Below are 22100 nucleotides of genomic sequence, written 5' to 3'. Positions count from 1 at the left end.
TAAATTTAATATTATTGATTGCTAATAGTTTATGCTAACACCTAACTTTCTTAATTAGATGTATTTAAAACAGTGAACTAAGTGTAACATACTATTCAGAAATACAATCGAAAATTGTTTTGTGGTGTTTGTATGGATGAAACGTTTCTAAAATGTATAACGTAACAAAATGAAAGACGATTAAAATCTGTAATCTTTCCACTTGTAATGTCATTAGACAGAACAACACATTTCTGGTTTGACTAAGGATGGTATCAAAAAGTAGTCTAAGTGGTGAGAAAGCTGTGCTTAATGATAATTAAGTGACTTAAAAGTAAAAAGAGATGCTTCATATTGCTTGATTAATTTTAAAAACTAAGTTATAAATGCAGACGCGATCGCTGCCATAAGCGCTCCAGGCAGCAGAACGTTCGTTCTGTACTGCTGAGCTCCGCGCCTCCTCCCTCTCTCGGTGCCGCGCCCCTCTCTGACGGAGCGCAGTGTGCGGTACGCTATTTTCAGAGCCTCTGATTGGGGAAAAAAAGACCTGCTGATGAGTTTCACACAACAGGAAGAGAAAAGAATGGGATCAACATAAAGCATTACTGCTTACTGGGTTTTTGAGGGGGGGGGGGAGGTGTCTTTCGCTGGAAATCTCACCTGCTTCTACTTTACGAGTACAACCCCCTCTCTGCCGGAGTGCTGGCTGTGACGAATTAAACCGGTTTCACAGGTATTTTCAAAGTAGGAAGTACAGTGTTAACTGGTAGCTGGGCTCCTCAATGGAATCACTTTAACATGCTAATGCGTTGGTTTAACAGTCCGGGAGTGGCAAGCTTCCAATGTCAACTCGACTCGATTGGAAGACAATGAACGTATTTTAGCCCTAAATGAATTAATAGTTTAGAATACAGTTAGTCTAAGCTCTATCAGCTTTATTTATGGGTTGCAATTTAGAAAAAGTCAAAAACCGCACTCAAAATGCAATTTAGAGCTTTCTGGCAAGAGGAGACACCCAAATTAACACACTCCATAAGAATCAGCGCTTTTATACAGTATATCGCCTTTAAACACATATATTTAAACACGCGTTTATGATTTAAATCAAAACGCAATTCAAATCACATCTAACACAGTGCCTGAGGCTTTTTACTGCATGTATCGTGTGTGCCGCAACTAGGAGTATACGGCACTCTGCACAGTGTACGAAGTAAATTATTTTCACGGTAATTAATTTATTATATTTACTATATTTATTATACACGTGTAAATTAATTACTGCGAAAATAATTTACTTGGTACACTGTGCAGAGTGCCATATACTCCTTGTTGCGGCACACACAATACATACAGTAAAAAGCCTCAGGCACTGTGTTAGATGTGTTTTCGACGTTATATATGCGTTTATTAATGTCGTCGATTTTACGGTTGAAATTCGACGTTGATTATACGTCGAGGCGACGTATATATACGTCTAGCCGTATTTTCTCCGTGAATATACGTATATTCGACGAATCAATGCCCACTGGGTGGGGTCCCTCCTGTCTCTGAACGTGGTGATGAAGGGCATGCCCGGTTCCCGGAAATGGAACGCAGCCTTCCTTTTATGGCTCCTGATCAGCCTGACTAAGCTCCACGTATGTGACGCAAGGGCAGAGCTGGTCAAGCACGGTGTGGAGAGGTCAGTTCCAGCCATCCTGAGGAGAGTCAAGAGGGACGTCTCACGGAAGATCCAGTGGGACGTCCTCCGATGGGGATTTGCTGCTGCACAGGAGAGATGGAAGGACTTGATCACGTGGTGTTAAAGGTGGTGGGTAGAATAAACTTTTAAGCACTGTTTTTTGTAACGTTTTCTAATAAAAACTTAAAAAAAAAATCTGTTCTTATCAGTTTAATATCTGATACGTCCCCCATCGGGGGACCACATATTAAACGGATTTTTGGAACAGGGAGCTGGATCAGGAGCTTGCTCCGTCCTCTCCACGCATCGGCCCGGTATTGCAGCGCCTCCGGGAGCGGTGCACTACCTTCTCTCAGTGGTGAAAAGACAGACGTAGCTAGCAAGTGTAGTGTGCTCTCTGAAGGCACCAGTTCTGTAGGGTTTGGGCATTTACTGGGACAATTATTAATTGTAGCAGTAAATCACAAAATTGATTCTTTTGATGGCTTTAGAATCCAACCATGCGATATAACTCAAACAACGCACACACACAGGTACTAATACACGAGGATACATTTATTAATACATACAATATGCATATAAATCTAACAGATCTTATCGAGAGGGTTATCAGAATACAAAAGATATATATCCAATCAGTTACGAAGTGTTACACATCTCAAGAGGACATACGTTCAGTATATCATTCATTTAGACCGTTTCATAAATGAACTTGGTTATAACTTCTACATTAGATACTCAAAACAAGTACGTAACTCTTAGGAATTAAATTGATATCAACTGGTTTGGATAACAATTGAATTCCCGAGCAGTAATGCAGTGAAGTTGAATACTCATCCAATCTCTGGGGATTCAGATCTCCTGCGGGCACAAAGAAACAGTTGCAGGCTGTTGCTGTCCAATCTGCGCTCTCTGGCTGCGTGCCAGGCTGTGCTGTGCGGCTTGCGACGGTGTGCTGCAGATGCTCACTGACCGGCTAGTTAGTGTTGGCTTTAACTAGCACAGTTTGTGCACAGGAGAAAAGATGACTGTGGGTCCCAGCAGGTCAGGAAGAGGACCGGTTCGTTCCTGATGAAGAGCTAGTTCTGAATAGTGATTCAGCTGTCCACAGTTCTGACCTGTTCACGAGGCCTGCTGCTGGTGCTAACCTCGGGTGGATCCTCTGGTTACTCTCTGGCAACCTCCGCTCTAGACTCTTAGAACAAAGGAAAGTTCTGGCACTCGGACACACTGGCCATTCCGTGGTTGTCCGGGCTGAGTCTCAGGATGGTCAGGAGGCGCGCTGCGAGAATGTTCTGCCCTTGGGAGCCTTCTGCTCCTGGGCCGTCCTGCCCTGGAATTCTCCTTTGAATTCCCTTTAGAAAAGTCCACAGAATTCTCTCCAGAATCCTACTGAATCTCTCAGGCTCTCTGTGTTGCCTGTTTTTACCTGGAGGAACTTCAGCTCGTTGATTGGCTGAAAGTTCCATGGGCATCAGAGTCCCACGTGGGTTACTCGGCCCTACCAGTCCCTGATTGGTTGATCAAGGTGAGATATGAGTCACTTACTCCTGACACTTAGGAATGCAGTCCAGATGTCCATCTGGCACTCCCTAGACAGATAGGCGCCAATGGATGACCATTGATCATGATAGCCAGGCTTAGCTAAGTGCATCCCCCTTTGGGAGCTGTCCTAGGAAACCTTATCAAAGGAAACCTTAAATCAGCCTGCATGAATAGTTTCTCTGTGGCTGCACCACAGAAATGAACAAAGAAATGGGGCCTCATTTGGGAAGGCTCAGAACACTTAATTATTTCTTATTAATAAGCCTCGCCGCTACACAAGCAAGCGAGGTGGACTGGAGCTCCTTCTTCTTGGGTCTCGTCTCTCGTCCATCTGTGTGTCTCTGTGTCTGTCTCTCTCTCCCCCTCCTCGTCTCCGTCTCCGTTCCCGTGCTCCCTCTGTGCACTTTCCTGCGTCTCGACTCTCTCAGCAAGCAGGCCGGCCCCCTTTTCGGCTCCCGTGCATTTTCCCTCCAAAAAACTTAGTATATCGACCTTTTTTTCTTTTTTTTCGGCAGGCAGGCAGGCAGGCGTGTGTCCCCGTCCCTCCCTCCCGAGAGAGAGCTGCCCCTTGCCTCTGCCCGCAGGTGCTGGCGCTCGGCTTTCGCTTGCAGCTGGTTGAGCACAGCTGCTGCCGGTGGGAGGGGCCTAAGCTAAGGAGGCTGTGCGGCTGGCGCCCCCTGCGGCTGCGGTCGTTGTCGGGCCGTTGACAGAAGATCAAAGAGCAGGGCCCCCGCCCGGGACTGTCAGGAAGGCAGGCAGGAAAGGCAAGAGAGAGTGGGAGCAGAGTCCGGCGGCAGGCCTCTGGCTGCAGGGAGGCCGGCAGCTGCGCGGGTCCCGGGCTCCAGAGGAGTCGGCCTGCGCCACTGTGCGCCAGCGGAACGCACACGCGTCGGTCCGCGCCTTTAGGGGCATCGCTTCTCGACCTTTTGGCTCAGATCTGATAGTACGTGGCTTGACCGCGGCTAGAGGACTGAGTCAGGGGAAGAGAAGACGGCGGAGAAGACGACGACGATGGCGGTGACGGCGAGGAAGGAGAAGAAGAGCCAGCCGGAAGAAGGAGCAAGTCACCGGAGGAGGAGGGAGGCCGGAGATCCTAAGCCACCACAGGTAGTCGCTCTGGGTTGAGCCCAGGTGGCGAAGTGGGGCTTCCGGATGCCAGCGGCGGCAGCGACGGGTGAGTGGACCCGTGACTCGGCGGCTGGGCGTCCCTCTGTCCCATGAGGGACAGATGCGGCACACAGTGCGCTTTGTAGCGACGACTGAGGAAGACAAAGCTAGTTGGAAGAACAGAGACAAGTTTGAGAAGGATGTTTTGTTTCGTACCCTGGGAATCCGTGTAAAGGACATTACTAGTCTACAAGATTTTCCTGCAAAGGGAATTTTTGACTTGACAATGGAGTCAGACAAACTTTGCGAGACTGTGGCAGAAGATCCAATTTGGGAAAAATTATGCCCCGCTGAACAGTTTCTTCACAGAGCCCCTCTTTGTGAGAGAGCTACGGTCCCTCACCACTCACATGTTTAATACTCTGCTGCCAGAACGTGACGTGGTGATGTTCCTATCAAGGTTTGTGGACATACAAGGTGCTGGAAGCAAGGAGATAGATTCGGTGAAAGTTTGGACTGGGAGGAGGAGGTATATGGTTAGGCTCCGACCGAAGCCGTCGGGGGAGGAGGGCGTTCTGCACTCTCCAGCCTACTTTTCAATTGGACCTAACAGGAGTTTACTTGTTTTACCCAGGTCAACCCCTGACCTGTAAAAAGTGCGTACAGTTTGGGCATATTGCGGCAAACTGTCCAGGGGGAGTTTGCAGGAGGTGCGGTGCAGCGGGACACGAGGCCAAGGCCTGCGGACAGATTCTGACCTGTGATCTGTGCAGGTCGATGGACCATGTGTACCGCTCGTGCCCCAGAAAGCAGAAGAGTTTTGCTGCAATTGTGAAGGGCACTTCTGAGGGCCCAAAACGGGACGCACCGGGCCCATCTGAAGGTCCAGTAATGTTTTTCGGGACCAAGGTGACATCTAAAAAGGGTGATAAGGGTGAGCCAGAGCAAGAAGGAGAGGGGTCGGGCGGGACGGATACTGCTCAACCTGAAGCTAGGTCCTGGGCCGATATGGTTCCAGAGGGGGGGGCTCGAGTCCCCAAGCTGGTCCCCTGTATTGAGCAGGTCCGCAAAGAGGAAGGGAGGGGGGGGTCGAAGAGTCCTACCTTTCGCCGTGCTAGGTTAAGCACTTTGAACCATTTTCAGGGGCTGCCTGTAGAAACTCTAGGCAGTGATTCGGAGGGGGCGGAGGAAGAGGGTAGCAAAGAGGTGGTTGCAACAGATGACCCCTTTGTGTTAGCAGGAGAATGAAAGGAAGGTGCTGGAAGGCCGGCGGGGCGGAAAAGCAAAAAGGCAGTTGGGAGGTTGACAGCCAGAGGAAGGGGCCCCGAGGGGGTGCTTGAGGTGGGGAGTGGTGAACCACCTGCAACATCTGTCTCTCCTGAGGGACCGGAGGAGATGGTGGTCAGAGAGGAACCCATTCCCCCAGGACAAGGTGAGCCGCCGGCTGCTAGCGAGGAAAGTGAAGCAGAGCCAGGGAGTACAGCAGAGATAGTTAAATCTGCTCACCTGCAAGTTCCAAGGATCCTGTGAGTGAGTTATTTTCCTCGGGGGAGGGGAGCCTGCAGCAGTCTGGGGAGGAAGAGAGTGACTTGACATCTGGGGAGATGGAAAACTCCGATGTGAGTCAGGAAGGCGAGGTAAGGGTTCAAACTCCTCATGACCCGACATGAACCGCGTCATTTGTTCGGTAAACGTCCGGGGGTTGAGGAGCCCCGTGAAGCGGACTGGTGTCTTCGAAGACCTCGCGAGACACCAGTTCGGCTTTTGTTTCCTTCAAGAGGTCCATTTAGGATCTCAGGAGGATATTTCCGAGTTTAGAAAAGAATGGCGGAAAGGTCAGTCTTGGTGGAGCATAGGGGGAGTGCACTCATCAGGTGTGGGGATTTTGTGTGGGATATCAAATTTTGTGTGTGGTGAGGTTTTGTTGGTTGTTCCGGGGCGATTGTTGATGGTTGACGGGGTGTGGGATTTTTTAAAGGTGTGTCTAATTGCAGTGTATTGGCCTGCGGAAAGACGCCTAGAAGCAGATTTTGTTAAACAAATTGAGCCACTACTCTTCACAAACAGAGTAGTGTTTATGGGCGGGGATTTTAATATTGACGTCAGTGACACAAACAGGGCAGGGGCGCGAGTCCTAAGGGAATTGGTGGACCACTTCAAGTTGCAGGACGGGTTTAGCAACTCTGGCCCAACCTCCAAATATTACACCTGGAGCAACGGCAAGGATCGCTTTAGGAGGCTGGATTACATCTTCACCACCCTGAGGGGATTGTCACAGGCTGAACAGGTAATTCCGGTGTGGTTTTCCAACCATATGATGTTGTCTGTCAGCATGACCTCTGTTAACTCCGGGCCCAGATCTAGCTTCTGGAGACTAAATACAAAAGTGTTGTCGGAGGCTGACTACAGAAGTCGGATCACGGTATTATTAGAGAATTTTCTCAATAAAAGGTGGAGGTTTTCATCTGCAGTAGGTTGGTGGGAGGCTTGTAAAAGAGCCGTGTCTAAAGAGTCAATAAAATATTGTTGTCACAGGAAAGATCGAGAAAGGAGAGAGGTGGAGCGGCTGCAAAGTGAACTGCAGAGTCTCTACGAAGCCTTCAATCGGGGTAGGTCCTTTGATGCTGTGAAAGCTGCAGAACTTAGACTCAGAATGAAGGAGGTCTGGCAAGCAAAGGCTAGAGACTTCCTTTTCAGAGTTAAGGGTGATCTACAGGAAAAGAATGAAAAGTGCTCTGCACTTTTCTTCGGTTCGGTACGCTCCAAACAAGCTCGGACACTTATTAAGTGCTTAAGGCAGAAAGATGGCTCCGTTATTACTGACCCGTCTGACATGGTGATGTGTGCCTCAGAATTTTATAGAGAGCTGTTCACTGAAAAATCGGTGGACACAGCTTTGTGGGACGAGTTGCTGTCAGGGGTCGAAGGAAAGACAGAGAATATGGATGAGCTGGATGGTGCCTTGTCGGGTGAGGAGCTAAAAGCAGCAATGGCTGGGTTACGGAAAGGCACGGCTCCGGGCATTGACGGTCTGCCTATTGATTTTTACTCTGTTTTCTGGGTCCACTTGCAGCCTATGCTCCTTGCAGTTTTTAATGAGATCTTGGAGTCAGGGGAGCTGGCCGGGACTATGAAGACGGGGATCCTGACCCTGGTCTATAAGAAAGGGAATAAAGAAGACCTGGAGAACTGGAGGTAGATTCAATTGCTCTGCACTGAATATAAGATCTTGGCCAGAGTGCTGAGCAGGCGGCTGAGGAAGGTGATGCCAGGCTTGGTCTGTAGGGAGCAGACATGTAGTGTTGAGGGGAGGAAACTAGCCTGGAATCTCCAGTTAGTAAGGGACACTATTCAATGGGTAGAGGAGAGGGGTCTAGAGTTGATGCTTGTCAATTTAGATCAAAGCAAAGCTTTTGACAGGGTCCATCACTCCTTTTTGTGGGAGGTCCTAAAGAGGCTAGGGCTTAGCAGGACCTTTATTCAATGGATTAAAATCCTGTATAACGGGGTCGTTTCCCGGGTCTGCGTAAATGGTAGGCTGGGGACGGGGTTTGTGGTGAGTTGTGGTGTGAGGCAGGGGTGCCCCCTGCCCCTTTACTATATGTTCTATACTTGGAGCCTTTCTGCACCGGATCCGGAGCGACCCCGCGGTGGAAGGAGTGGTTGTTCCAGGTAGCGGGGGGGCGCAAGCAAAAGTCACAGCTTACGCAGACGACGTAACGTTGCTCCTCTCTTCGGACAGGAGTCTCCTACAGGTTCTGGGGATAGTGGACAAAATGGCGGCGGGAACAGGTGCACTACTAAATAAAAGTAAGTGCAATGTCAAGTTTTTTGGCAGATGGAAAGACAGACGGGACGTGGTCGGAGGCCTCACTTTGGAATCTGGCCCCATTAAGATTCTAGGAGTCAATTTCCTGTCCAGTGGTTCTGCCACAATAAATTGGGAAACTAAGATAGCAAAAGTCAAACAAAAACTGGGATTGTGGCAGAGTAGACACTTGACGTATATAGGAAACGTTTTAGTGGTGAAAGTTGATGTCTTGCCGTTGCTCCTCCATCTGGCATGGGTGTTTCCGCTTCCTCCTAGATTTTGTAAAGAGCTAGTGAGGACAATCTTCCGTTTCATTTGGGGCGGAGGTTATGAATATATTCGGAGAGTGGATATGTACAGGCCGGTGGAAGAGGGGGGACAGGCGGTGCCTGATCTGCCCGCAAAATTGGACTCCCTCTTCGTCTCAGGGCTGTGCAGGCTTTTGCACGAGAGTCCGGACCACTTGTGCGTTCATTTTGCACACCTGTGGTTTTCACCCGTAGTGAAGCACTTGGTGGTCTGGACAAACGCGACTCCAAAAGCAGAGAAACTGCCGTGGTGGTACAGGCATGCAGTGCAGTGGCTAAAGAAGGGTTGGTGTCTCTAAACCACAAAGCTTTGTATCAGCTAGCAACACCTAGAGAAGAACCAGCTGTAGTGGGTATTACGGAGGAAGAGTGGAGACAGAACCAACCTGTAGGGTTGGAAAATAAATTTAAGGACCTGAACTGGTTAATTTTGTGGAAGAGGCTCCCAGTCAGGGACACGTTACACTGCCATAGTTTGTCAAGACAGGACAAATGTCCTCATTCCGAATGTGGCGAGGTTGAAACTATTCAACATGTGTTTTGGAATTGTGGTTTTGCACGGAGGGTCTGGGACTTGTGTGGGGGGGTCTTATCCCGGGTGAAACCGGACTTTACTGCATCCAGCCAAGTGATACTGCGTGGGATCCCAAGGCCACGAAGATGGGGACAGAGTTTTCTGTTGTGGTTTTTAATCAGCTTGGTAAAGTATCATCTCTGGGCCTCCCGCAAGGACCTCACGGAACATGGAGTAAGCGGACCGCCATCTACTGTCATATATAAAGTAAAACATGACATCCTGCAGAGTTAAATGGGACGTCCTGAGGTGGGGTTTCGCCGCTGCTAAAGAGAGATGGAAGGGGTTATTTTCGCTGACGTGATACTACACTGGTGCAGATGATGGTTGCTGTTTTGTGTTTTGTAAATTTATAATAAAAAAAAATCTGTTCTTATCAGTTTAATATCTGATACGTCCCCCATCGGGGGACCACATATTAAATGGATTTTTGAAACAGGGAGCTGGATCAGGAGCTTGCTCCGTCCTCTCCACGCATCGGCCCGTTATTGCAGTGCCTCCGGGAGCGGTGCACCACCTTCCCATGCTCCCTCTGTGTACTTTCCTGCGTCTCGACTCTCTCGGCAAGCAGGCCGGCCCCCTTTTCGGCTTCCGTGCGTTTTCTCTCCAAAAAACTTAGTTTTTTCAGCCTTTTTCCAGGGAGGCTTGTGTGTGTGTGTGTGTGTGTGTGTGTGTGTGTGTGTGTGTCCGTGTGTGTGTCCGTGTGTCCGTGTGTGTGTCCGTGTGTGTGTCCGTGTGTGTGTGTGTGTGTGTCCGTCCCCGTCCCCGTCCCCGCAGGCGGGCCCATTTCGACAGCCGGGCATTTTCCCTCCAAAAGTCTATCCACCTTTTTCTTTCTTTTTTTTCTGCAGGCAGGCATATGTTCGTGCGCGCACGTGTCCCCGTCCCTCCCGAGAGAGAGCTGCCCCTTGCCTCTGCCCACAGGCGCTGGCGGTCCGCTTTCGCTTGCAGCTGGTTGGGCACAGCTGCTGCCGGTGGGAGGGGCCTAAGCTAAGGAGGCCGGGCGGCTGGCACCCCCTGCGGCGGCGATCGTTGTCGGGCCGTTGACAGAAGATCAAAGAGCAGGGCCCCTACCCGGGACTGGCAGGAAGGCAGGCAGGCAGGCAAGAGAGAGGGGGAGCAGAGTCTGGCGGCAGGCCTCTGGCTGCAGGGAGGCCGGCAGCTGCACGGGTCCTGGGCTCCAGAGGAGTCAGCCTGCGCCACTGTGGGTCAGCGGAACGCCCGCGCATCGGACTGCGCTTTTAGGGACATCGCTTCTCGGCATTTTGGCCTAAGATCTTGCAGTGTGTGGCCTGACCACAGCTGCAAGACTTTTGTCAGAGGACGAGAAGGGCGATGGAGGAGCAGCTGGAGAGCGGAGAGGAGTGCGGCTATACCCCCTTTTTTTCGAGGATTGGAGAACGTCGGTCAGGAGAGGATTTTGACCGGAGTTGGTGGCGGAGCGGTTTCCGGTGGCTGGAGCGGAGGGAGCGAAAGGAGCAGAGATCAGCGGCGGGCCCCCAAAAGACAGCGGGTGAAAAGCGAGGAACTTGCCATTGCGGAAGGTAAGAAGGTAAGAAGCCTAAAATAAAAGAAGGGGCACCAGCAGGAGAGGACAGTGGAGGCAGCGATCCCGACGAGATCCCCCATTCGGAAGATCCAAGGCCAGAATCGGAAGATCAAGCTGACCTTGAGGGGACAGAAGGTTCTCTGCCACCAGGACAGCAGGTGAGGCCATCTCAGTCGTATGTTATGGTTTCTGTATTAAACAGGCCTGGGGAAGACGAGAGCCCAGACACGGCAGGAAGATTGGAAGAAGAGATGGAGCAGGAGGACGGGGCTGGGGCCGCCTACCAAGGGCTGGAGGCGCCTGATAGTCCTGGGTATGGCTTTGGGTCCATCAGCCCCTCGTCGTCTGAGTCGGATGGAATGGACAGTGAGAGCTCTGTTGGCCCGCCATGACACTTACCATCGCAACCATTAATGTACGTGGGCTGAAGAATAGAGAAAAGAGGTTGGCTGTCTTTTCTGAGATAGCTGAAAGAAAGACAGATATCTGTTTTCTCCAAGAGGTACACTTGGCAGGGAATAGGGATGTGGACCTATTTCAGAAAGAATGGAAAAAAGGAAGATCATGGTGGAGTGTAGGAGGGGTCCATTCATCAGGGATAGGTGTCCTTTGTGGCTCCCCTGAGTTTGTTGTGAGTGATACCAGAATAATTGTCCCTGGCAGACTTTTGGTGGTGGATGGCAGATGGAGAGACATGGCTTTGAGACTGGTGAGTGTGTATGTGCCTGCAGATAGAAGGCTGCAGAGCGACTTTTTGAAAGATCTAGAGCCTGTTCTTTATACGAACAGAGGTTTGATAGTGGGAGGCGATTTTAATATTGATTTGGTGGACGCACAGGGTGGTGGGGTCAGTTCACTTTTACAAATCACTAGGGGGTTTAAATTAAAAGATGGGTTTCATGGATTTAAACACTACACATGGGATAATCGAGGGTGCAGAGGCGTCTGGATTACATTTTTCATGGTTTAAGGTTGAGAGATTCAGAATAGAACTGTAACACCTACATGGTTTTCGGACCATGCGTTGCTGGTACTGACCTTCAAAGTTAAAGAAAATGGCTTTAAAGCTGGTTTTTGGAAACTTAACAAAACGGTTTTAGCCTGTTTTGCTGAGGGTTTTTAAGGAGATTTTAGAACTGGGCGAGCTGAGCCCCTCAATGAAGACGGGCATATTGACCCTGATTTATAAGAAGAAGGACGATAAGGCCCATTTTGATAATTGGAGACCCCTACAGTTATCGTGCACAGATTACAAGATCCTTGCTAGAGTTTTGAGCAGGAGACTGAGGAACATCATGGCGTACCTGGTGCGGGAGTGTGCACGTTGGGTGTCTTCATTTTTCACGATAGAAAGGTTAGATTATTCAATGGTGCTAAAAGGGGTGAAGGGTATTAGGAAACAGAATGAGAGGTTTCTGGTGTGGCTGCTGATTAGTTTAGTAAAAGTGTATGTGTGGCAAGATAGGAATGAATTGGTGAAGCATGGTGTGCATGGATCAGTGGGTACTGTGGTGTGGAGAGTGAGGAATGATATAGGGAATAGAGTGAAATGGGATGTGTGAAAAAGATGGGATTTGCCACGGCGAAAGAGCGATGGAAAGATCTGTTTGTGTTAGGGAACTTAGTTAGGTGTAGGGCTGTGAGAGTGTGGTGTGATTGAGTTCTGATTATTGATTAGTTTTATATAAAATTAAAAAAAAATCTGTTCTTATCAGTTTAATATCTGATACGTCCCCCATCGGGGGAGCACATATTAAACGGATTTTTGGAACAGGGAGCTGGATCAGGAGCTTGCTCCGTTCTCTCCACGCATCGGCCCGTTATTGCAGCGCCTCCGGGAGCGGTGCACCACCTTCTCTCAGCGATGAAAAGACAGACGTAGCTAGCGAGCAAGCAAGCGAGGTGGACTGGAGCTCCTTCTTCTCCGGTATCGTCTCTCGTCCATCTGTGTGTCTCTGTGTCTGTCTCTCTCTCCCCCTCCCCGTCTCCGTCTCCGTTCCCATGCTCCCTCTGTGCACTTTCCTGCGTCTCGACTCTCTCAGCAAGCAGGCCGGCCCCCTTTTCGGCTCCCGTGCGTTTTCCCTCCAAAAAACTTAGTTTTTTCAGCCTTTTTCCAGGGAGGCAGGCTTGGCTTGTGTGTGTGTGTGTGTGTGTGTGTGTGTGTGTGTGTGTGTGTGTGTGTGTCCGTCCCCGTCCTTGCAGGCGGGCCCCTTTCGACAGCCGGGCGTTTTCCCTCCAAAAGTCTATCCACCTTTTCTTTCTTTTTTTTCGGCAGGCAGGCGTGTGTGCGTGTGCGTGCGCGCGCGTGTGTCCCCGTCCCTCCTGAGAGAGAGCTGCCCCTTGCCTCTGCCCGCAGGTGCTGGCGCTCGGCTTTCGCTTGCAGCTGGTTGGGCACAGCTGCTGCCGGTGGGAGGGGCCTAAGCTAAGGAGGCCGGGCGGCTGGCGCCCCCTGCGGCGGCGATCGTTGTCGGGCCGTTGACAGAAGACCAAAGAGCAGGGCCCCCGCCCAGGACTGCCAGGAAGGCAGGCAGGCAGGCAAGAGAGAGGGGGAGCAGAGTCTGGCGGCAGGCCTCTGGCTGCAGGGAGGCCGCAGGCTGCGCGGGTCCCGGGCTCCAGAGGAGTCGGCCTGCGCCACTGTGCGCCAGTGGAACGCTCGCGCGTCGGTCCGGGCCTTTGTGGGCATCGTTTCTCGGCCTTTTGGCCAAGATCTGACGGTACGTGGCTTGACCGCAGCCTGACGTCTTGTCAAGAGTATGAGAAGGGCGGTGACGGAGCAGCGGACGGCTGTGAGAGAGACAACCTGGAGGGAAGGAGATGCTACCGGTGAAGGAGGAGTCCAGTCAATTGGAGGAACATCTGTGGGGAACACCGTTGAGCCACCACTGAAATCGCTCTAGGTTGAGCCCAGGGGGTGAAGGTGGGGCTCCCAGATGACTTCAGCAACCGGTAGGATGGCGTCGGGGATGGCGGCCAGACCTTCATTGTCCCGCGAGGGACAAATGAAGGACATGGTGCGTTTTGTCCTGAAAGAGGAAGGAGATAGAGAAGGTTGGATGGTCAGGAGTGTCTTCGAGAAAGCCATTTTGTTCAAGATCTTGGGCGTCAAGAAGGAAAATGTTTTATGCCTGCAGGACTTTTACTGGAAGGGCACGTATGATATTACTCTGCATTCTGGTAACCTTTTTGACAAGTTTTGGGCCAAGACTCAAAGTTTAAAAGATCAGGTGCCTCTTGATAAGTTTCATATTGAACCGCTGTTTGCAAGAGAATTACGCACTCTGACTGTGCATATGTACAACCCTCGTGTGCTAGAGGAGGACATTATTACCTTTTTGAGGCGGTTTGTTGACATGCAGGGGGCAGGCAGGAAGATAATTGACGCCGAAGGGTTCTGGACAGGGAAAAGATCGTATGCATTTCTCTTGAGGTCAAATCCCGGGGCAGAAGGGGGGCATCCGCCCGCCTTCTTCTCCATCGGGGCAAACCGCGGCTAGATGTATTAGCCCGGTCAACCATTAATATGCCAAAACTGTGGCGGGCATGGACATGTTCAGTCCGAATGCAGGGAAGTAGCCTGTAGGAGGTGCGGGAAGCTCGGCCACCTAGCGAAGGATTGTAATAGCGCCCTAATGTGTAATCTTTTCGGGGCTACAGGGCACGTATTTAAAGACTGTGCAAAAAGAGCCAGAAGCTTTGCAGATATTGTCAGAGAAAAAAACTTACCTGCCAAGGATACAGGTGATGGTGTGGCAGACGTCTGGCGGCGGCCCATGGCATCCTGGGTGGCCGAAGAACCTGTGAGAGGAGGAAAGACGGCTAGATCATCTGGAGACACAGCGATCGGAGAGGGACAGACATCTTTACCAGCAGAGGCGGAACCCGGACTTCCGGAAAGGAACAGCTGGGTGACTGAGGTGGAAAGAGCCGACCCTGGCGAGTGGTCGACAGTGGGGTCTTGGAGAAAGTGGGGGGGAGGTGCAGGGAAAGGTCTGGGGAGGAGAGGGTACCCTTTGAGACAGACAAATCGATACAATGCTCTGTTGTCCTCCGATGAGGAGGAGGGACCCAGTGTAACTATGGGGAAAGGGTTAGAGGAATCTGTTACCTCGAGTAAGGAGGATGAAGGTGAGGATGGCTTGAATGACAAGGAGAGTGAATGTGAGAGTGTTTGTGGTTCAAGAGTTGATGTGGGGGGGATAGCTGGGCCCAGTAAGGTGGAGACAGGGATCATAAAGTCTACTGACCCTAGGAGGAGGAAAAAAAAGAAAGGTCTCAAAGGTCAAGCTTTTATGAATCTGCAGGGGAAGTTGCAAAATGGGTAAGAGACAGCTCCAATGACGAGTTAGATTTTCATGAGGAGAAGAGAAGCAAGGAAGGGATTTCCACGTTGTTTGAGCTGGGACCATACCTTCAGAGCTTCGTAGAGCACGAAATCCCGCCTGTAACCCAGGAGAAGAAGGAGAAAGAGGGGGAGAAAGAGGGGGAGGAGTTAGGTAAAAAGCAGGAGGGGCCCGGAGAGGGGGAAGTTGAAGAAAAGGGCGAGGAGGAGAGGTCGGAAGAATCTTCCGGCCAGATAGTCGAGGAAACAAGCATGGAGACACGTTCTCCAGGGAATTGTCAATCCCTTCCTTTATGATCACAAGCCCAGTCAGCTCCGTTGGGGGTTTTACTCCAGAGCCCTTGGCAGGTATAGAAGGGAACAGTGATTTAGATAATTTACTTAGCCCTAATGGATAGTCTATCCATCGGTACTATTAACGTGAGGGGACTTAGGAATTGTAGAAAAAGAGTTGCAGTCTTTTTGAAGGGCTTGAGGGCAGATTTTTATTTCTTACAGGAAGTCCACGTCAAGGGTGAGGGGGACCGCAGACGTCTCTCCAAAAGGGTGGACATGCACAGGAAAATAGAGGAGGGAGAGCGGGATGTACCCAACATCCCCTTTAAATTAGATGTCATCTTTGTTTCCTGTTTGTGTAAAGTTTTAAAAGCAGACGTGATGCACAAGAGTCAATATTTTGTCAGGTTATGGTTTAGTTGGACCATGCCATGACTAAGACCGATAAGTAACTCAGGTCCCAAAGCTGATGTAACCCCTTGGTATTATAAACATGCAGGGAAGTGGTTGAAAAATCACCCAGAGGGAAAAAATGAGACCGTATGTGTACAGCAAAAGGCCCTTTATAACCTGGTCAATGAGCAACCAGGTACTGCCTTAATAGGGAAGAAGAAAGAGCATTGGCTAAGGGTCCAGCCAAAAGAACTGGACGGTAGTTACAAAGACTTGAATTGGTTGTGTGTGTGGAATCGCCTCCCGGTAAGGGAGGTGATGTTTAGACATAAACTTACTAAAACCAAACATTGTCTATATTCAGATTGTGAGGAAACCGAAGCGATAAAACATGTGTTCTGGGAATGTGCAACAGCGAAACGCGTATGGGATAAATGTCAACAATTTTTTATGTGTATACAGCCAGGTTTTTTATTAACCAGTGAGAAAGTTATGTCAGCGTGGAAGGGTACAGAACAAAAAGGAACAGCAGACTGGGTGTTATGGCTGGTAATAAGCATTATTAAACAATTGTTGTGGTCTGCAAGATGTGCCCAAATCAATGACGATACGAGAAAGAGAGATCGAATTATATTTTGGGGAATTTGTAGTGAATTAAAGGCTCGGATTAAAAGAGACATTTTGAGATGGAAGTTCCACGCAGCAAAAGACAAATGGAAGGGTTTGATTTCTTTATTTTCTGACTTGGAGGTACACTGGTTGTTTTTTCTGGTGTTTCATGTATTGATTCCCGTACTTGAATTTGTTTTGTATTTTCATAATAAAAAACAAAAAAATCTGTTCTTATCAGTTTAATATCTGATACGTCCCCCATCGGGGGACCACATATTAAACGGATTTTTGGAACAGGGAGCTGGATCAGGAGCTTGCTCCGTCCTCTCCACGCATCGGCCCGGTATTGCAGCGCCTCAGCGGTGAAAAGATAGACGTAGCTAGCTACCTAGCGAGCAAGCAAGCGAAGTGGACTGGAGCTCCTTCTTCTCGGGTCTCGTCTCTCGTCCATCTGTGTGCCTCTGTGTCTGTCTCTCTCTCGCCCTCTCCGTTCCCGTGCTCCCTCTGTGCGCTTTCCCGCGTCTCGACTCTCTCGGCAAGCAGGCCGGCCCCCTTTTCGGCTCCCGTGCGTTTTCCCTCCAAGAAACTTAGTATATCCACCTTTTCTTTCTTTTTTTTCGGCAGGCAAGCGTGTGTGTGTGCGCGCGCGCGCCCGTGTCCCCGTCCCTCCCTCCCGAGAGAGAGCTGCCCCTTGCCTCTGCCCGCAGGTGCTGGCCATCGGCTTTCGCTTGCAGCTGGTTGGGCACAGCTGCTGCCGGTGGGAGGGGCCTAAGCTAAGGAGGCTGTGCGGCTGGCGCCCCCTGCGGCTGCGGTCGTTGTCGGGCCGTTGACAGAAGATCAAAGAGCAGGGCCCCCGCCCGGGACTGTCAGGAAGGCAGGCAGGCAGGAAGGCAGGCAGGCAAGAGAGAGGGGGAGCAGAGTCCGGTCGGCAGGCCTCTAGCTGCAGGGAGGCCGGCAGCTGCATGGGTCGGGTGCTCCAGAGGAGTTGGCCTGCGCCACTGTGCGCCAGCGGAACGCCTGCGCGTCGGTCCGCGCCTTTGGGGGCATCACTTCTCGGCCTTTTGCCTAAGGTCGAGGAAAGAGGAGGGACAAGGAACACCGCCTATTTGAATTACGGAAGGATTTCTCGGATTTTGGACCCCGGACCGGATTTGGACTGCCTTTGGATTGTGGACTGCATTTTTCGTTTGTTTTGTTTCACTAGGGGTGAGTAGGCTGCTTCGGCAGCCGAAAGGCTGCTTTCCACGATGGCTGCGGACCCCGGGATGGCGAGGAGGGCTGGTGGGGATCCCAACCTGAAGTGGACCATCCGCTTCTATTGGAGAGCGGAGACGGAGATGCCCGGGAGAGATGCTTTTGAAATGGAGGCACTTTTCCGGGATCTGGGAATTGATGTGGCGGAGATCAAATGTCTGCAGGGGAACCGGGTACAGCGTTTCATGGACGTCACCTTCGAAAATGCCAGCATTCACCGGTGCACAGTGGAGAAAGTACAGCACGCTCAACAAGAAGGGAAGCTTGGCGAGTACGAATGTACAGGGCTGCAAGGCGACAACAAGCGGTGGGTGGTAGTCCATATGTTCGACCCGTTCATCCCCGATGCCGACATCACCACCTTTTTGCGTCGGTATGTGGAGGTGTTGAGCGGGCCTTCGACAATTCTGGACCGGAAGACTGTATGGACGGGGAGGCGGCGATATGAAGTCGAGCTGCGAAAGGAGCCCAGGTCCGAGGATGGCTTTGCCCACCCACCGGCCACCTTTGCAATCGGTTCAGGTAGGGGGTATCTTTTCTATTGGAACCAGCCGGAATTTTGCCGGGAGTACGGGCACCGTGAAGGGGCATGTCAGGCGACGGAGTGCGGGAAGTGTCGCAGCCGGCAGCACCCAACACAGAGGTGCCCGACGAAGGAGTGCTCTCTTTGTGTTGCTACCGCAGAGATGCCAGCTACAACAGAGCCATGTACGAGGGGGCAGCTCTGGCAGGAGAAGAACAGGTGGAAGATGACCCAAAGGAAGAGGGAGATATTTCTGGGGGGAAAGCAAGGAAAGGCGGAAGGCAACAGCTGGAGGACGGACAGGGAAAGACAGGAGGACCGGAGGAGACAGACGTGCAGCCGGGAACATCACGGGAGGCAGGAGGTGGCAGACCAAGTTGGGCGGACGTGGTAAAGGCCCCGAGGGCGGTTGAAACATCGGTGGTGATGGCACCAATAGAGGAGGAGAGGATGACGGTCCCGGCGCCCTCGGGGATGAAGAAACACAAGCGGCAGCGGGATAGGAAGACGAAGAAGAAGATACAGGAGAAGAAGAAAAAGACGGCTGAAGGAGAAGAGCTGGGAGATCATCAGGAAGAGACACCAGAACCCGAGAGGATGGAGGATGGAGGATGGAGCACCAGTCGGATACGAGCGACTCGGAACCCGAGAGTGTCTTGGAATCTCTTCCCCCTGGAGAAGGGGATGGACCTGGCCGGGCTGCCTTCTCAGTGCCGTTGGCCGCACTGGAAGGTGACAGCCCGTACACTGGCGGTGCGCCCGACACGCCCACTCCCATGCAGGAGTCGGATGCGAGCCCCTGGTCAATCCAACAGTTTTTGGCCTCATCAAACAGCAGCAGTCCAGGAAGTACAACAGGGGCGGAGAGCTCATCCGAGCCCGGCCCCGAAGTGGGAATGGAGAGTGATGGCCCCCCAGAACCACCATGACTTTCACGGTAGCAACCGCTAACGTGAGGGGTTTGAGGGCACGGGATAAACGAGCGGCAGTCTTTCAGTACCTGTCCCGCAGGAATTTGGATTTGAGTTTTGACCAGGAAGTCCACCTAAAGGGCCTTGACGACATCAGGACCTTTTCGAAGGAGTGGAGGAAGGGTCCTTCTTGGTGGAGCGTCGGAGGGGTGAACTCCTCTGGCGTTGGCATCTTGTGCGGTTCGCCAGGGTTTGCCGCCCACACGGTCAGCTCGGTGATCCCAGGACGTCTGCTGGTAGTGGACGGGACCTGGAAAAACAGCAAGATCAGACTCATCAGCGTGTATGTCCAAGCAGACAGACGTCAGCAGGGCTCCTTCTTGAGAGATTTGGAGCCCCTGCTGTATACCAACAGAGAGCTGATCGTGGGCGGTGATTTCAACATCGACCTGGGGGATTCGCACGGCGAGGGAGTTCACCTGTTGAGGTCCTTAATTGCGGACTTCAGCCTGCGGGATGGGTTTGCCAACACTGCACACCACACCTGGGATGACGGAAGGGGGATTTTCAGACGCCTGGATTATTTCCTTTCTACTGCGAAGTGGAGAATCCTAAGCAGGCAGGTGATCCCCACCTGGTTCTCGGACCACCAGCTGCTCTCAGTCTTTCGGTATTGAGGACCCCGGTTTCCGGGCTGGCTACTGGAAATTGTTCTACAAGAGGCAAGATACCTAGAGAAGATTGTGACAGTGCTGAAGGAATTCGAGAAGAGGAAGGAACTTTTTAGTTCAGCGGTACACTGGTGGGAATCCTGCAAAGACACCATCGCTTCGGTCACCAGGAGGTACTGTTGTATCCGGCGGAGCCTGGAGGACCGCCAGTGTACCAGACTGCAAGAAGAGCTGGACGCACTGTACGAGCAGCTGAACCAGGGGGGCACCTTCAACGGCGAGAGAATTGCACAAGTCAGAGGCCTGCTTAGAGACAAGTGGTTACAGAGAGCCAGAGACTTCCTTTTTAGGCTACAGGGAGTCTGGCGGGAAGGAGACTAACGCTGCTCGCCCCAATTTTTGGGGGCGGTGCGGCAGAAACAAGAGCGGAAGCTCTTCGAAGCCATCCGGAGGGAAGATGGGACTGTAACCACAGACATACCAGGGATGCTGGAGTGTGCCACAAGGTTTCACACAGCCCTGTTTGCGGAGAAGGAGACGGACCCCAGCATCAGGGATAGGCTTCTGGAAGGTGTGGAGAAGGTGGTGGAGGACCCCACTACACTGGTTGGGCCGGTGTCAGGGGCAGAAATTAAGACCGCAATGCTCGGCCTGAAGAAGGGCACTGTCCCTGGCGCTGATGGCCTGCCGACCGACTTTTACCACACCTTTTGGGAACAGCTGGAGCCTTTCCTGGTCCCGGTTTTCAACGAGGCCCTGGACAAGGGCGGATTGGGGTTTAGCATGCAGACTGGCATCGTCTCCTTGCTCTACAAAGGAGGAGACAGGGCGGACCTGGGTAATTGGCGGCCTATCCAACTCCTGTGCACTGATTACAAGATCTTGGCCAGGGTGTTGGGAGGCCGCCTGAGAACGGTAATGCCAGTGATGGTTCGGGCCGACCAGACATGCAGCGTGGCAGGACGCAAGATCAGCTGGAACCTCCAGCTGACCCGAGATGTCATCGCTTGGGTGGAGGTCAGAGGCCTGCCGCTCATGCCGGTGAGCTTGGACCAGACGAAGGCTTTCAACCGGGTCCATCACGAGATCTTGTGGGCACTCCTGCGCAAGAAAGGCCTGCTGGAGATTTTCGTCGAGTGGGTCAAGGCGCTATATAATGGCGCCAAATCCCGGGTATGTGTCAACGGCGCAGTAGGAAGGAGCATCCCAGTAAGGTGTGGTTTGCGACAAGGCTGTCCGCTTTCTCCCCTTTTGTACGTCATATGTGCAGGCCCATAGACGATGGTGGCAGGGGGATCTTGGATTTCCCAGTGAAACTGGACTGTGTGTTCACGGCCAGCCTGTGTGTGATCCTGCACAAAAGCCCGCCCCACCTGTGTAGCCGATTTGTGAGCCTTTGGCTCAAGGCGAGCATGCGTCACCTGACTGTCTGGAACAACATGACCCCAAAGGCCGAGCGACTCCCACTGAACTACCGTCACGCAGTGCGGTGGCTGCGGGCACATCCAGAGGTCAAAGAAGGTACGACTGCGTTGAACCATCGATTGATGTACAAAGTCATCATGACATCAGTACGGCCAGCGATTCCGGGTGTGTTGAGAGAGAACTGGCAGCAGGCCCAACCTAAGGGCCTGGACAACAAGCTGAAGGATTTGAACTGGCTTGGAGTATGGGGGTCGAATGTCGGTTAGGGCAGTGATGCATGCTTATGGCCTGGCAAAACAGAGTCAGTGCCCAAGACATGGCTGCACAGGTGAAGAGACCGTGAATCATGTCTTTCGGGAGTGCGGGTTTGCGCTGAGAGTCTGGAGCTCCAGCAAACGACTTTTTGCACAGGTTGGTCTGGATGGTCCGCTGTCACTGCGCACAGCGATGAAGGGTGTACCCAGTTCCTGCAACTGGAATACAAGCTTCCTCCTGTGGCTCCTGATCAGTATTACCAAGATCTTTGTGTGGGACGCATGCACTGAGCTGATCAGGCATGGGGTGGAGGTGTCGGTCGCCGGCATCCACAGGAAAGTGAAGACGGATGTAATTCGTCGGATGAGATGGGACATCATCCGTTGGGGGTTCGCAGCCTCGAAGGAAAGGTGGAAGGACTCGATCACATGGGTGTGAGGACATTGGCGGGTAGTGTTTTTTTTTACTGTGTTTTTTGTACTATTTTATAATTAAAAAAAAATCTGTTCTTATCAGTTTAATATCTGATACGTCCCACATCGGGGGGCCACATATTAAACGGATTTTTGGAACAGGGAGCTGGATCAGGAGCTTTCTCCGTCCTCTCCACGCATCGGCCCGGTATTGCAGCGCCTCTGGGAGCGGTGCACCACCTTCTCTCAGCGGTGAAAAGACAGACGTAGCAAGCAAGCAAGCAAGCAAGCGAGCGAGGTGGACTGGAGCTCCTTCTTCTCGGGTCTCGTCTCTCGTCCACCTGTGTGTCTCTGTGTCTGTCTCTCTCTCGCCCTCTCCGTTCCCGTGCTCCCTCTGTGCGCTTTCCCGCGTTTTGACTCTCTCGGCAAGCAGGCCGGCCCCCTTTTCGGCTCCCGTGCGTTTTCCCTCCAAAA

General features: G+C 51.8%; 4 non-coding genes and 1 pseudogene across 4 annotated transcripts; all 5 read left to right on the top strand.

The window, feature by feature from the left end:
* Window positions 1-1812: 1812 nt before the first annotated feature.
* Window positions 1813-2008, top strand: LOC148647797 (U2 spliceosomal RNA). Its single transcript, XR_015927028.1, has one exon. It is a non-coding gene; the product is annotated as a U2 spliceosomal RNA (small nuclear RNA).
* Window positions 2009-9339: 7331 nt separating this feature from the next.
* On the top strand, window positions 9340-9524 carry LOC148647796 (U2 spliceosomal RNA). Its single transcript, XR_015927090.1, has one exon. It is a non-coding gene; the product is annotated as a U2 spliceosomal RNA (small nuclear RNA).
* Window positions 9525-12227: 2703 nt separating this feature from the next.
* Window positions 12228-12408, top strand: LOC148647795 (U2 spliceosomal RNA; annotated as a pseudogene).
* A 3954-nt stretch (window positions 12409-16362) lies between these two features.
* Window positions 16363-16547, top strand: LOC148647794 (U2 spliceosomal RNA). Its single transcript, XR_015927165.1, has one exon. It is a non-coding gene; the product is annotated as a U2 spliceosomal RNA (small nuclear RNA).
* A 5134-nt stretch (window positions 16548-21681) lies between these two features.
* On the top strand, window positions 21682-21868 carry LOC148647793 (U2 spliceosomal RNA). The gene has a single exon (XR_015927161.1). It is a non-coding gene; the product is annotated as a U2 spliceosomal RNA (small nuclear RNA).
* The last annotated feature ends 232 nt before the right edge of the window (window positions 21869-22100 follow it).

Source organism: Lepisosteus platostomus, chromosome 15 (genome assembly GCF_059453375.1).
Source record: "Lepisosteus platostomus isolate fLepPlt1 chromosome 15, fLepPlt1.hap1, whole genome shotgun sequence".
Taxonomy (NCBI): domain Eukaryota; kingdom Metazoa; phylum Chordata; class Actinopteri; order Semionotiformes; family Lepisosteidae; genus Lepisosteus; species Lepisosteus platostomus.
This window is presented reverse-complemented; position numbering and strand designations above follow the sequence as displayed.